At 37.1% G+C, this 16682-nt stretch overlaps 1 protein-coding gene across 1 annotated transcript in view; it reads right to left on the reverse strand.

Moving 5' to 3' along the window:
* ARHGAP15 (Rho GTPase activating protein 15) overlaps positions 1 to 16682 on the reverse strand; it is a 614346-nt gene that overhangs the window by 571170 nt on the left and 26494 nt on the right. The window lies entirely within an intron of this gene.

The following is a 16682-nucleotide window of genomic DNA, read 5'->3' on the forward strand; positions in this document are numbered from 1 at the left end:
ATATTTAATTTTTCTCAGGCAACTCTTCTTTCTTGAAACTCATGGATGTCAGCTGACATCTCCTGGTTCGTGCCCACATTTCCAGTCACTCCATCAATGTCTTTGCAGGCATCCCTGGCAAGTATGGGCCCTCTTTTATTTCTACACTTTGCCCCAATGGGATCTTGGCTATTTCTTTGACATTAAATACCATCTATTGATTGTTGACATCAAAATTATATCTCCAAGGCATATCTATTTTCTGAGCTCCAAACTCACGTAATTCATTGTCCCTTTGACCCTTTCACTTTGGCGTGCCACTGAAATCTCAAACTTCCCCAAACCAAATCTAACCCATTTGGCATCTCACCTTGCCAAATCCCTGGGACTGGCACTATCTCAGGGACTGGCTCTAGCATCAACCAATTTTCTCCATCTTGGCATCTAGAAGCCCTCCCACTTCCTTTCGACCTACATCTGACCCTTCTGCAATTCTTTTCAGTTCTCTGTTCAAAATATACTTTATTTTCTTCCACTCATCCCCACTCAACCAAGCTAGCACAAGCTATCATGATTTATTGGATAGAGAATGGAAGGACAGACTCCTTAATGGTGTCCCCATTTTCTCTCTTTTCCTACTAACCTGCTCCTCCCCTCCCCCAGCAGAGGGACTTATCTGTTTAAAATCCCTCAGTGGCCTCTGATGGTGCATCAAATAATAAAATCTAAACTCCTTGCAGTAGACTATAAAGCCTGTGTGATCTAAGGAACGTCCCTACTCCCAGCTCGTTCTTAATTCACTCTGATCTTTTATTACCCCTTATCTTTATCCAATATTATTTTGTTTGCAGCAGCAAAGTGTCCTGATTAAAAATCACATTTTCCAGTCTTCCTTGAAACTAAATGTAAACGTGTGATACAGTTTTGAACAATGAGATATGAGTAGAGATCTCTGAACGGGCTCTCCACGGAAGCGATTTAAAAGAGGACAGGTTCAGCTTGCTCATGCCTTTTGCCCTTTGCTTGTCTTCTTTCCTGCCTGGAATGCAGCCGAAATGCTAAAGATAAAGCAGCCATCTGCTGGCCATGGGAGGAGAAGCAATAGGAAATAAGTCACATTCTAAAGATGGTAAGAGGAAAGAGTGAAGCCTGTGTATTTGATAATTTGTTTAGCCAAGCACAGCGACTAAAAGAAGAAAAAAGAAAAAAGGAATCCACTTAGGTTTTATTTATTTAAGCCACTATCTCCACTTTTCTATTACAGGGGGCCAAATGCCATCTTTAATGGTTACAAAAGGTCATGTGACTATTTCTGGACTGAATTCATTATTCAGATGGATGGCTGAATTCCTTTCTTGGAGTTAGGGGCAGTTTGATAAGCACCGTTGTTTATCAGTGGTACATTTTTAGTCAACGAGACTATTAGTATAGTTTTGCTACATGGAGGTGGGATCATCTCCAACTTTCCCTGCCTGGTTCTCTGATGTAATAGAGTAATTAGTATATATAAAAATCAAATCCTCAGCCTGCCCTTCTACTGGTGCTCATTGTAACTCCAGATCCATCTTTAACAACATACCTACTTGAGGTTGCTATAATTCCATTGCCAGACCCCTACTATTCCTGCTCTATTGTTTCCTGGGAGTTCCAGTCTCTGAATCGATATAAACAAAACAGAGAGGATAACAAGCAGCAAAATTCTGGTTATTTCAGAAAAGAACACCTGTGCAGTAGAAGGATGCTTGCCTAGTTTTTGGTTGACTTGCACACTGTAATCTCCGAACCACAAGGCAAGCTGTACAAGAGATGAGCTGCCCACTTTAGCCTCAATGGGCACTTTAGTGCCTTTGTGAGGTCACTTCATGGTCATGGGGTGAAGCATAGATGGACCACTATTTTCCCCCTTAATTCAGCTCCCTTATCTTTAGATTATGAGATATCCCTAGGTTCTATTTTTCTGTTGCACTTGTGAGTGTTTTTGCCACCCCTCCAGCCTCCCACCCAGTATCTTTGGGGATATTTTCTATAGAAATTAGAAGAGTTATTATTAGATGTTACTAGCCATCTAATATTTCAAAGTTTTTGACGTACTTTAAATTTTAAAAACGTTAAATGCTTATTTTCAGCAAGCTTCTATTGAGATTAGATATGGTATCTGACTTTAAGGATTTTGAGTTTACTAGGAGATATATAATATGAAAATATAAAAAATTCAATAATCATTATAAGTGTTGGTAAGCTTCCAAAATAAAACAGAAAGAAATACACTAAAGTTGTGCAAAATGAATAATTACATAATTAATCAAATGAATAATTGCTATAGGAATTCAGATGAGGAAAATGTCAGCTAGAGAAAACTTTGGATAGGAGGCAGAGTTTTAATTGTTTCTTTAAAATTGAATAGAATGTTAATAGGCATAGAAGATAATATATGTCTGATTTCCACTCATTCTCTTGGCCAAGTTGAACACAGCAGAATGTCATTACAAGAGCCTGCCACAGGGTAGAATTTCAGGCAGGGCTTAGGGTCTGCAATGCAGAGTGTGGTTCAGCATGCCCAAACCTTGAGTTTTGTTATCAGACAGCCTTAGAGTCACATCTCAGTTCCATCATTTATTTGTTGGTGTGGGGGCTTAATCAAATCTTCCACGTTATAGCACTTAGCACAATGCCAAGTAAATAGTAAATGCCCCCAAATGTAAACATTTGTATTATTATAATGTAAGAGCTAATTATGAGTTATAGCTGAGGATGGAGGTCAGCAGGCATTATTGTAGGAAGAGTAACAGAAGAAGATTTGTCTCTGAATCAGAAGCTAAAATCAATCAAGAGTAGGTCGAATAAGAGTTCAGGGTGGTTTGAATTAGAATAGTTCAGAATATAGGTGAGTGTTTGGAACCCATTTGCTAAAAGGTGATGGGCAAGTAGTAGAGAGGCACATAGAGCAGTGGAAAGGACAGAGCCAGGCCTGACAATAGGACTCTACACAAATGAGTAGCATCATTATAATAGTAACTTTCTACAATTTTTGTAGAATCTCCATCATGGACATTTACTTGAAGGAATGATTTACACCTGGTTTTATTGCCTAAAAATGATTCTATCCAGGCTAGCGTGAAATGTTACTAGTCAAAACACTGAACATATACCATACTCATAACTAGCTAACAAGGGCATTATTACCTCTTTATGACTCTGGCCCTTGACAGTTCTGATTGAACCTGGAGGGCCTACTTCAGGGACAGATGTTTGCCACATCTCCCCATGACTGAATCTTTAATTTGTCATTGGCAATTTATGTGCCGGTGGGGGTCACTAACTAGAGTCTCTGGGAATTGGCAAAGGATAAAGTTTTCCAAAAGTTTTATTTATGTAAATAACTACCTAAATATATGAGACAATGATTTCTTTCTATTTCAAAAACATATTCCTACCTAGGAGACCACCTGGAAGACTTATACTCAAAGGAAATACAAGTTTTGCAGTTATCCGAATGATAACTCAGTTTCTTATGGTTCTCAGCAGAAATGCAAAGAAGATTGGAAAGGATGTGCTAAAGCTGGTATTTCTGACTCAAATGCCAGACAGGTACCAACATCCAGTGAAGGGGGCCTGGTCCTATTTTGAACTAGGGGAGCGCTTGCCCCATCTATACATGTCAAGAAGCTGAACTGGTGGCCAACGCCTATAGTCCCAGCTCCTACGACGTTGGAAGCTGAGACAGGAGGATTGGGTGAGCCCAAGAATTTGAGACCAATCGGGGCAACACAGCCTCAAAAAACAAAATAAGCAAACGAAAAAAAAAAACAAACAGAAAGACCCTAGGCAATGCAATACAAGAGATACTTAGCTGTAGCTGGTTATTGCCTATTCTTTGTGGAACCAACACCATGATGCCAGAACTTCTGATTTTTTGAGAGATGTCATAAATACAGTTTTTCATGTGAAAGCTCATAATATCAAAATATAAGATCAATTAAAAGGAAAAGAGGAAAAAACACTGTCTAGACCAAAGACAACACAGGCCAGTTGCAGGTCTAGAGATTCTAAGAAGTCTTTGATCTTTGTTTCTAAGGAGCATTTTCTTCCTCATGTGAACCTATTCTTTCTCTACAAAGCCTTCTATTTGGTAAAGCAGATGCTCCAGAGAAACAAATTTTGGTTTTGAGAAGCTAAGTTAAGACTATATTTGTGGAGTTCATTTTTTGGGTGTGTGTTTCATTTCTTATAAGATGTTACATGGTAACATGAAAGGAAATAAAAATTCTAGCAAAGTTTGAAAGTCTTAAAATTAATCAGTAAGATTGTAAATGATGATAATTAAATGACTAGTCAAATCTAAGTTGATTTAAATTTTATATAATATTGTGAACTCTTAGCAACATTTCTCTCACTTAAGGGCCTAGGGTCATTCTTTTTGATAAGATTTAGAGGCACACCGCTTCACTTAAATACAAAGTAGCTTCTCATCAAGTTCTCAGAACTGTTTAACAAAACCCACAAAAGGTAAATCATCGATAACCCAGAATAAACAGAATATTTATAAGTTGGTGCCAAGAGAACACCATTTCCACAGACAATCACATTTATTTTTTAGTGTTGTTTAAAAGGCAGCAAGATGTTTGTTAATTTATAATAACTTAAGAGTCAAAAATAGAAGTTAAACCCAAATGAGAAAACCTGCATAAGAAAATTTATATTTACCTATATAACGAAGACTGCGTTTACACTCTCAGTAAAGTGTGGTAGAGACTCCATCTTCGAATTTATAACTAACAACTGTCATCTTCTGAATTTTCAAATTTATGGTTAACAATTGTCATCTTGGGACTTGACACATTATGCCCTCACCTCTGCACAGCCAAGCAATGGAACAGCTTTACAATTATCAATCCAAAGGTCTTCAGGGTCCAGCAGGTAACATCACCTGCAGGAAGACACCACAACTCCAACTAAAGCCTTTCAAATTCCAAACTTTGAAAACACCATTCCAACGAAATAAAAACTACCTGTGTGCAATATTGAGTTGGTGGAACAGTCCCTTGATTGTAACCCCTGCTTTAGACCCATTAGCCCCACTGTAGCATGTGAATGAATAGTAGATGTGAAGCCAACATTGTCCTTGGTGGGGAAATGTCTTAAACAGGTCTTCAAAGCACAGATGAAAGAAAGCTATCAGAGTTCTAGGTACATGTGATGATCTTGAAGAGCAAGGGTTTTCCAAGTTTGGTTTCATTGAGGCAGCTAGGCAGGAGATGGGGAACTCAGAGATAGAAAGGGCAGTAGGAGTGGTGAGAAGCCCAGATTCACAGTCACAAGTAAGAAACAGTTGTCATTAATGTATCCCGAATCCAATCTGGGTTTCCGTGTCCATTCTCATAGCAAGACTGCTGTCCAGTTATGCATACGTGAGAGAAATGAGGAGCTGTGAAGTCTCAAGAGAGCCTGTGCTGTGCACAATCAAGTAATCAGAAAGTTGGAAGACGTACCTTGCTTTAGGCAGAACTAACTGTTAACTGACTACTTAATTTCAATACCTGGTGTTACTGTATCTTGGCCCTGTATCTAGGTAATTTGAATAAATTACTCTTCAAACGTTTTCTTTTTTTTTTCTGGATGTAGTAAGCCTCAAGGTAGCTCACTGTACCAAAAGAGCCTAGGTAGTCTGATTTTTGCCTTATGGTTAATGCGATTACCTTTGTTTTAGTATTATGACCATTGATGTATTTTAAGGGCTGCAATGATAGGCTCCTCCTAAAAAGATAAGAATATCACCAATGATAGTAAACTGCTTTGGTAGGTTCATAAATTAGATCATGTACGAACCACAATCAACCCCATAAAATTCCATAAATCATAAGTACTAGAAGGACAATGCTCAGCTACACCCCAACAGCAAAGGTCAAAGTAAAATATTTAAGTCAAGAACTTGATGAGAATTATGAATGATCTGTAAAAGTCAAATTAAGTCAATGTTCAGTTTTCATTTTGAAAGCAAAAACAAAGACATCAAGTAAACATACTAACTTTTAAATTATTATTTCAACTTCAATTAAAAGTTTATCATAAATTCAATAAGTACTAGGGAAGGAGAGCAAGAACGGATGATAAATAAAAGAGACATTATAGATTTAACCAGACACAAATACTTGCAGCTGGACCTGTTAACCAAAGAAAGTGCTTTGGTAACTTGTGTATGTCAAAAGAGACAAGACACAGAAAATATGTCAAAGTGTGCAAAAAATAGTTTAAAGTAGGTTAAAATCAGATGGGATTCCCACGATTTCTAATTTAAAAAAAAAAATAAAAACTTGCCACTTGAGACTTACAACTCATAGGAAGTGAAGAGGTAGTAAAGGTCTCTTATTTCACAGGCCATTTTTAAGCATCATGTACAATATTTTAGGAAGAGGTGGTGGCAGTGACAATAAGGACATCCAGGAAGCTAACAACTGAGTCTGGGCTGTACCAGAATAAGGCTTCTACCTCACTTGAATGTAAACTCCAAGAGAGGACAGAGAATTTTTTTGTTTTATATCCCTAGCCTTCAAAGCAGTCTCTGACATAGTAAGTGCCAATAACTGTCTGTTGAATGAATACATAAATGGATAAATAAATGAATGGATGAAAATTGTCAACCTGTTCTCCCGTTTTCCACTTTGGGAACTCTTAGACACACACAGGGGCAGTGTTGAGATGGTGAGAAGGAATTATTACTGCAGGGACCTAAGGACACACCAGGTAACATTTCCTGGGATCTGTAAACTAATGGAGGACACGAGGATGAAAATAACAACAGCAATGTTCCCTTAAACACATGGCGTTAGTACCCAGAATGTGTTGTGGTTGAGAATTATAAGGATGACACGTTAATAATCTCTATAAAAGTAAAAGCTAATTCATTAGTATTTTCAAGGCAAGAAAGAAGACATCCCCTCTCTCCCTCCCTCCCTCCCTCCCTCCCTTCGTTCCTTTCCCCTCCTTCTTCCCTCCCTCCTTTCTTTCCTTCTTTCTGACACTAAAGTCACGGAAGTTAAGAATAGCACATCCAGGAATGTAAATTTCTTTCCTGTCTATTTGATCATGTGCTATTGGCATTAACACTGTCAATAATTCATGGTAAAAGAGGAAGTTGCCATGAAAGGTTACCCATTGTCAGCCTATGATCAATAGGTAAGACCACAGTGTGTGATGTATTATCAGGTATCTGCCAGATTCACTTTCTCACGGATTTAAAAACAATGGTAGTTACACTCAGTTTGTCTAACCTGAGCTAAGCTTATTTATTCATTAACCTTTCACTGCTGATTATAGAATATGCCTTGAATACATTTTATTTAGGTACAGAGTATCAGCTCTTGCTATTTAATTGGTGTGATCTGGCAGTGGGCCCCTAGGATTTGCCCCCGTGCTTTGATGTTGGAGTTTATATTAGAGCAAACAAAACTGTCACTTTGTTTTCCTGTCTTCCTATGTTGGGTCACTATGTGCGACGTGATATGATCTAAGACAATTCAATGCAAGGAGACACATGTCCCTTCTCATTGGAAATACGAAGACTGCAGCTTTCTTTTACCCTGTGGGTAAGAAAGCAGGTCTGGTGTCCAAAAGTAGTGGAAGAAAGTTTGGTGTCATCACTATTCCTCTTCCTTCGCAGAGATAATGTGAGAGCATAAGGCAAGAGCAGCTCTGGTTTCTTCATAAAGGAATAAAAAGGGAATAGTACTTTGGGCATTTATATTTATGGTACTGTGGAAAGGCACTTACATAAAAACAAAACTACATTTCTGAACACTTTCAAACACATCCCTAATTTGATAACATCTTGGAATCTCAGGAAAAAAAAAGTTCACTTATTGAAATCACCTCCTAAGGGATAAATAAAAGGGAAACATTAGCAGTCATTTAGCTTCTTTGATTTAGGAAGTAAAAACACCTGATTTATTTCCTTTTGCTTTTCAGAGTTCCTGTCTGAACTCTAAAACATTTTGATAATTGCATATTCAAATTCTATTTTGTTACATTTTATATTAGTTTGCATTTCACCCTAATACTGATATATACAATGATTTGGGCATAAACTGGTGAGATGTCTGTGTCAGCCAGTGTAATTTTTTTAATCAATGGATGTTGCTGATGGAGAAATAAACCAGATATAATGGCGACTACAGTCCTCACCAGAAACGACATATTGGTGCTTCTCCAGGAATAAAAAAAGGATGCAATGTAATCATAATAATAATGAGGATGAGTAAGAGGAATAGGAGAAAAAATAAAGTAACTCTGAATTTCCTCTGGGTTTTTTCATGTTTCCCCAAAGATTCTGTCCTTGTTTTTTGAGTACATGAATGCTCTTTAACTTTAGCACATCCATAAATCTGCTTGACATATGACAACTATATATCCTATTACAACTCAAATCCCATATCTCTTCCCCCAATAAACTTATTGTCAAAGCATTGGAAGTGAATAGGAATCATAAAAATCCATCACCTCCAAGAAGAAGCATATGAGATTGCATGTAAAGAAGATGGCATCATTTCTGTGAAAGTGCCACATTGCTGTACATTTGCTAATTAGTTGCAACATGCATTAATTTTAAAAAATAAAGCCTTGCCTTACATGTTATTGTTTGGAGATGGTTCTGCTTATCAGTTTTTAATATGCTCTTTGAAAACTGACATGTATTTTACCCACATCTCTTTAGGAACACAGGGATTCAAAGGCTGGATGGAATACTTTCATGCTTCCCAACACAAACCTGAGAGGGTAATTAAACAGATGGTAACAATAAACCGAATCTGAACACATCAGGGATTGGAGTCCCTTATTAAAAGCTTTACACACTGAAGGCAAAGGAAAGAAAAAAAAATCAAACAAAAAACAAAACTCTGGGGAAGTGTGTTAGCAACCAATACCTTTATGTCTGCTTTGACCTCAGAAGCAGAGGCTAATCAACTACTTAGGGACGGGCTTCCTGTCACCTAGGAAAGAGCATGCTGGAGATCTTCTGCACACTCTGAGGAGCAGAAAGGCAAAGTAATTGTATGACTTTCAAAGAATGCAACTGTGCTTCAGGATTGCCTTCAAAGTTGTCATTTTTAGACACACAAATTGTATAGCTATAAACACACCACCCTCCCACCATATACTTCCTCCCCAAATATCAAATCCTTCTAAGTCAGATAACTTATGCCTTTTTTCTACTAGAGGCCGAAAACTAGGTGTTACAGATTTCTGTGATGATACAGGTACTCTGAACATTTTCTGCCACTTTCTTGGCAACAGAATGATATCCTATTCATTCTATCCTTGAAGCATATTGGAATTCTACTTATTTCTCTGATCCTATCACTGTTGGTTTGTCCTGCGTTAAATCTACAGGAAAGGAATATTGAAGCAATCTTGATATTTTAGCTTGTAAATATATGTATATGATTATTTTTTCTGGAATATAAAAATAAGTCCAAACATATATAGGTATGCATCTCTCTTTACATATGTGTATATGTACTCTATATCTGCATGGATACAGAGATGTGCCTAATATACTATATATAGAATCTACTATATGCAAGAAAGGATCTAGTTACCGTGGACATTTGCAAAAATATTATTGTGCCCTCACCCATGCAAAGACGTTATAGTGCCCTTACATAAGGTACTTACAACCTAGGGGATCACTGAGTCAGTGTTTGTTCTTGTTCCTCAACCTGCTTCAGTTCTCTGCTTCACTTGGCCAGTTTTTTGAGTGCCATTTATCAGAAACATTCAGCCTCAGTGCAACAATGATTCAGTTTAACTAAGTGCTAGCAAGCAAAGGACAAGTTTTGACATACTGTGTTTTAGACTAATCAAGGTTATAATGATGATCTACTAAAAGACATTCTTGAAAATTGAGGCAGGTATTAAAATGCTAAAATGTACAAGATATAAACAAATGGCAAACACTACTTTCCAGCTTGCATTTTACTTATTTGTGAGTACACATCACTATATAACATTCTCCAATTTTAATTTTTGGATGTTAATACTTAGTAAGTATGAAAAAAAATGTTCCCATCTTCTGATACAATTGTACCTAAATTGACACATATCACCTTGGGAGTTTGCCATAAATTAAAACTCTCTTAATAATATTCACTATGGTTCCAAAGTTATTTTAAGGGTGAAGAGTATCATATGAATTAAATAAGAGACACCGCAAATAATTTAGTGGAAACGCATAGTTGCTGGCACACAGAGTATTAGGTAACCTTTTTTAATTAGAATGTACACTTTTAAACTACTGATTATGAACATCAGGGGACCTGAGATTTTGATTCATCAGTAATTCTCCTTTATGTCTACACTGAGATGTAAAAATGAGACCTCTGGCTCTAACTGTATTTCAGAGTCTTCACATGCCAGAGCAGAAGCTATTTCACCTGTAATCTCTAGTACTGCTCTGCCCCCTTGTGCTGCTACAGTGAACTCAGCAGAGGAACAGTGGCTTCATCTTTGTACGTGAACTATAGAAAAACCCCACTGTCACTTCTCACTTTTCCGGCAAGTTCAAGGTCAGTGTCTAGCTATTTTCAGCTCATCTCCTCTTGATCCATGCAGAGAAGTGACAAGGTAACGTGATTCGGGGTCAGCTGTATTACAGGAACCGTTACATAAACGGGGAAAGTGAAAATCAATCCTGGCTGACAGTGACTTCGGGATAATCAGTGCTCGCTGGATGCCTCTGTCAGCTCGCCTGCATCAAACACCGTGTGACTTCTGTCAGGTCTTTTTAATAAAACTATATTCTCACTTTCAGCAACCTAAATAAATGTTCCACTGGAGCTGATTTTTTCTTTAGACGATTTTATCCCTCTAGATTTGTAAACTATCCCAACATTATCCCTGAAAAATCTCATGGGTGGTGAATATACCCGATGGTTTGTTGGGATGCTGACCTGAAACGGAAGGTATTTCTGTCAAACATGCCACTCTTTGAGTGATCCACGTGAGCTTTTCTACAGACTGTCGCATCTTCTGCATTGAACTCAGCACTGCGATCTCAACACCCTTCCTCAAATCATCCTCAGTTCTAACTCTTCTCTCCTTCTTAGTAGCAGAACACTTAATCAATCATTTCTCATTGGGAGATTAGGTTTCTTCCTCCTTTCTAGCTGTTCATCTTTGCTTTCCCTTTTTATCTCTGTATTTTCCACCACCAGGACAGTTCCTCCTAATACAGAATTAGAAACAGTGTATTTAACAAGATGTTCCACTTTAGCGGCATTCCCACTGACAGCACCTGATATATCAGTTTCGGGAAGGAGCTATTTTATCCCACCCACCTTGTGGTCCCTTGCAATTGTGAGGCAGGCAGTATTCCACTGAAGTACAATTTACCATAATATTAGTTGTCAGTAAATTCAAAGACGGAACTCCTAAAGCTATAAAATGGATTAGAAGCAATTTAAAAAAAAATTAACAAACTAGAGTAAGAGTATACTGTCAACAAACAAATGCTCCATCATAGGACTGTAATTTGGAATTTTAATTACCCCTCTGCTCTGTAACAAAACAATGTCTGAACTGGCAGCGATTTGAATCTCTCACAGGTCATTGAGCATTCTAGTTAATTACTCTATGAATAGCCTGTTTTTCTCCCCTCTGGAAACACGTTTCTAATGGCAGTCAAGGTCTGACAAATGTGTCATCTACATAATTAGCTAGGAAGCAACACAAAACATTAAACATGCTTTGTGCCGACAACTATCAAAACATTTCATTTGTTGTCAATTATTCATTACTTTGTAGGTTCTGAAGGGGTTGTTATTATGGAAATAAGTCCAGATGCTAACAAGGTTAGAGTTTTGGATTCAAATTAGTAATCAGAGGACTAACTTTTAAAAAAATGTATCTCATGTACATTCAGCGCCATGTTCAATCAGTAAGAGATTATAAACAAATTTAGCTATGTTCAAGTTAAAAACGAAACGGCACAGCCTCATACGTGGATGCAAGAGCCCTGGCTCTTTCTTTGAAGTACGGACTCTTCACTGTCGTCCTAAACTTTCTGCACCTTTTGGCAAATCTAATGTGTGCTCGGTAAATAAGAGTTACAGATTTTCACAGCATGAGATGGCGTGGAGAGGCAAGGACAAGGAAAGAAATCTCCGGTAGTTTTTGAATCTTCTTCCCCCTGGGGCATAGTGTGGAAAAAGTTAAAATTCTAGCTAAAAAACTATTTCATCTGGTCTACAGCATGACTGCAAACGACATCAGACTAGTTACCTTAGGTAACCTTTGAATTTCATGTTTGTTTGTTTGTTGCTGGTTTCCGAAATCGCGTCTCTTTTATTATTTTAATATTGTATATAAAGTTAAATATTGTCTGGAAAGCAGCACTCCTAATGTATATAGACGATATAAAAAGATTTCTCAACAAAATTGCCCTCTCGGTGGCAAAGAAAATTGCGGTGGAAGACACATTATTGTGTAGTCGTATCAGAGGCTTGGATCTATGGAGAGTCTCACTCCACTGTCCTCCAGCTTTTCCTTATAAACCAAAATGGCTTACAAATGTCATCTACAATAGTCCAATAAAGATTAGGAACAAAACACTGTCCTTACATTGATGAGATAAGAAAGATTTAACTGCAGAAGGCAGTGTATAAGAACAGTTCATAAGGCTGGTCCTTGAATCAGAAAAATAGAATTCAAATTATATCTGTGTGTGTCTAGAATTTAATTGAGATGATCAGTTTATTTTCTACATAATGTTTGATCAGATGTCTGTACTAGAGAGCTGGATAAAAAGAAAAGAAAGAAAACAAATTCTATCAGGGAAATCAAGAAGACCCGTTATCTACAGGGTGTGCAAAATATGTCAGGAAATAATTCTACCCTGAGCGCTGAGAATGCCCAGTTAATAAAAAAAGATCAGCCACTCTCTAAGAGAAAATAATTGTCTGTATCTATATTTTTCAAAGCAAAAAGGCAGTCACATCTCACACTAAATAGGACACATTAAAATAAGCTTTAATAATCTTTATGCAGAAGGAAACTAATCCATTTTCAGATCATACGATCCACAGCAATAAAAGGAAATCATCAAACTAAAAACAATTTTAGAAATGGCTGCAGACTCTCATTTAATTAACATGCAACAGATCATATATTTATGAGGAAGTCAAAATATTTAGGAATCCTATAATCCTGTAAGCCTTAATGTGGTATAAAAACAACAAATAAATGCAAAGTGTTACTGTTACACATGCCTGCCTGATCAATGGTTTTCACATATTGATCTATAAATGGAGTTGACAGTCTGTGTTGGCTGCACATTTTCCAAGCAGCGCTATTTTTGCACAAAACCAATACGGGCAATTACCTTTGTTTGAGATGCCAAGTCTTATCAATTCAATGTGATTTAGTGTCATTTTAATTAAATATCAGGATCCACTTCAGGACAATTTATACAAACAAAGCCTCAAACCTAACTATAAGCTCGATTTGAAGTAAACATGGACAAGCCCTACAATCTCATAATATTTCTCAAAAACTCTGCTAAACAGAAGGCTTATATTTTTAGTAGCAATTTTTATGTCTGCCTTTTTGGCTAGCCACAACTTTGGCAAGTATCCTATAATCACAGAAGTAAGAAACAAAAGAAAATTGTTTCCTCTTTTTCCTGATAATATATTAAAAAGAAAAATGAACAAACACAGTCTGTTAATGGAAGTAAAAGGAGTCTTGTACGTTAACGTTTAGGAATGGCTCAACCAGGAATGGCTCAACCGAATTCTTTACCCGAACTCCAATAAAAAGCTACTTTCTGTTCACAATGGCCATGAATGAAGTAATGCCCTTCTGTGGGGTTTACAAGATGGAAACAGTGAATATTCATAGATGGTGCTGCTTAAGACACCAGCATCAGATGCCGAAACTGCTCCTGCCTGCAAATCCTGTCTGCAGTTTCCTGATTTGGGCTATTTAAACTCTTCATTAATATCTATTCTAAACTGTGTGGTAGGGGGGAGCATTCCTCTTATAAATAACATCAAAGCCACATTAAACCCTTTGCATTAGCTATTTGCTGGATCTCACAGTCGTCTTTTTAGCCCCTAAACAGGCACAGTTCACTTGCCCCCATACACTCGCACTCAGCCTTCTGCTTTTTTTCTGTTTGGCGCATCTTAGTAAACAAGCTGTCCACCTTTAAGAGGTCTCCCTCTGGTGCTCAGGACAGGACAACAAACCACTGAGACCGAAGAGCATTCTTTCCCTACCAAGTGGAGCTCTTCAGATCTCCTTTACAGATGGGCAATTTTCTTACAAACCACATCCCCCCTTCTAAATTTCCCACTCCTCCAACATTTCTCAGATATCAAGGTAACATATCTGAATTTTGAAAAGGCATTGATTTTATTAACCAAATGGAAAATGATTATTTGATGTTTAAAGAAAATGATGCCCATCACCAATAAATACTAATGGAGCATTGATACCTGTTTTATATAAATGCTTCCCTGCAACATTTGGGTCATCAAAATTTCTAATTTAACAAATAAATTCACCTGTGTTTGCATAGGTTTGGGTTGGATAAATGCTTATATTGGCATTTCAAACTATTCCTCCATTTAAGATACTAAGAACAGATGCTCTTAGGACATACTTAGTAGAATTTTACATTGTGTTCTAAGTTCATAGTCATATTGAAAATATTTTTAATTGAACAAAATAAGAAAGAGGATGAGTTAATGACAAAATTATATAAGTGACTTGACCTAGAACATTTTATCATTTTTGTAATTAATGAAATCATGATGAATGTAATATCAGATTCCTGTGTGATTACATAGTCCAGTAAGTCCATATTAGATTTGCATAATTGTTATACTAGTGAACGAGTAGTATATATGTATGTCATATATATTAAATGGGATGCTTAACATATGATGCATGATCTCTAAGTGCTCTTAATTTTTTTCTGCACAGATTACACGTGTGTCTCTGCTACTGCAAACCATGCTTGCCATGCGTACATACATACATTTTTAGTCTACATGTCTTCCCACTTCTAAATTCAAAATCTCCCCCTTGACCTCACCCCATCATCCAACTTCTGAAAAATCAAGTTCTTAGTTTAGCTTGAGCAGATAACTTTAACAGGCTTGTTTGAATAAATATGCCAAAATACTTTACATTCTGTCAGTATCTAGTCAGAAAATTGTGCATGGAAAAAAGAGATGAAAAGAACTGAGACAGAAAGAAAATTAGTGCCATGGCAAGCTTTCAATACAGTGTCTCTGAGCCAAGTTTTCTCGGTGAAATGACACATCCTCACTAAAATACCCTCTTTATATAATTATGCACTGAGCACACATAACCAAAAGTAACTTTTATTTTTGTTCCTTATCGAGGAATACATATTGCCCAGGCTAAGAATGCGGAAACAAAAGCTGGGATAATTATAGCTAATTTAACTTTGGAATAGTCTTATTCTGTAGCAGTCCAGCATACAACCCCCCAAACTAAAGTTATGTAACAAGGTAATATCAACAATGAGAAACTGCATGATAAAATCCTGCCCAAAAGTGAAAAATGCTAATTTTGTCTCATTTAGCAGCTGGATACAGAAATGCTCATTAGTTTTAAGAGGGTTAATCCTTTTAACTTTTGCATATTGATATGCCAATTATGCCTAATTGTACAAGAGGCATCAGTCAAGGTAATAGTGCATAAACACATGAAAGTTATTAAGTACATCCCAACATGTAATAAAGTAGGTGTTAATTGGTAGCTGAGTTCTGCGGGCTATTGAGGTGGATAATTCATTGAGAGATGGATCACTTGTAATTTCTCTCCATAATTCCTTTTGCAGTCTCATGCTGTGATGTTTTCATGCTTGTCAAAAACAACTGCGGCATAGTGCCTTTTGTTAAACACAGCCAATAAAATATGTTAGGCATCATTAAATATACTTAACTTTTAAACTTTTTCAAAGGTACAGTTCTTACCGATAATACATTATAGAGATTCCAATAATTGACTCTAACTGTCTCAAGTTCATAGTGGAGAAACATTTTAGCTGATTGAAAAGCAACGTCAGGCTGGCAGGGTTGTGCCTCCCAGCAGACAATACTTTCAAATGAGAAAGTAAATAAAGGAAAATGCATATCTCATTAGTTACCTTATCTAAGGAGGTATTTCTCACTCCTCAAATATAATCACTGGCTTCCTCATGCTAAATTTGACTACAACACCTGAGGAAAGAATGATTAAAATCACATATTTCTCAAGCTCCTGAGATTGCTGAGGGTTCATTTTTTGAGTGAAAAATGGGGAATAAATATAATGGGTAACATGCTACTCAGCAAGTTTATCTCCTTTAATAACTCAGTTAGGGAGCTGAATATTTCATAGGCCCCCACGATATTAACAGAACACTCAATTAATAGCTCACATGTTTCTGCAGGGTGACTGGGACTCAGCCTGTCCCTAGCTAACCTATTTCTCGCTCTTGCTCTCACTGTGAGAAACAAAATAGATCTGGGGTCCAAAAGAGTGGCTAACATTGCATAAATAATTTTGTAACATCCTATGGCCTCAGCTGCAAGTTACCACCATTATGGAAGAAAATTAACCAGAGGAGACTCATCGCAATCAGTGGGTTTAGTGGCTCAGGATGCGTGCAGGGCCAGCGACACAATTGGCAGTAG

This window comes from Propithecus coquereli, unplaced genomic scaffold (genome assembly GCF_000956105.1).
Source record: "Propithecus coquereli isolate 6110/MARCELLA unplaced genomic scaffold, Pcoq_1.0 Scaffold169, whole genome shotgun sequence".
NCBI classification, from domain to species: Eukaryota; Metazoa; Chordata; class Mammalia; order Primates; family Indriidae; genus Propithecus; species Propithecus coquereli.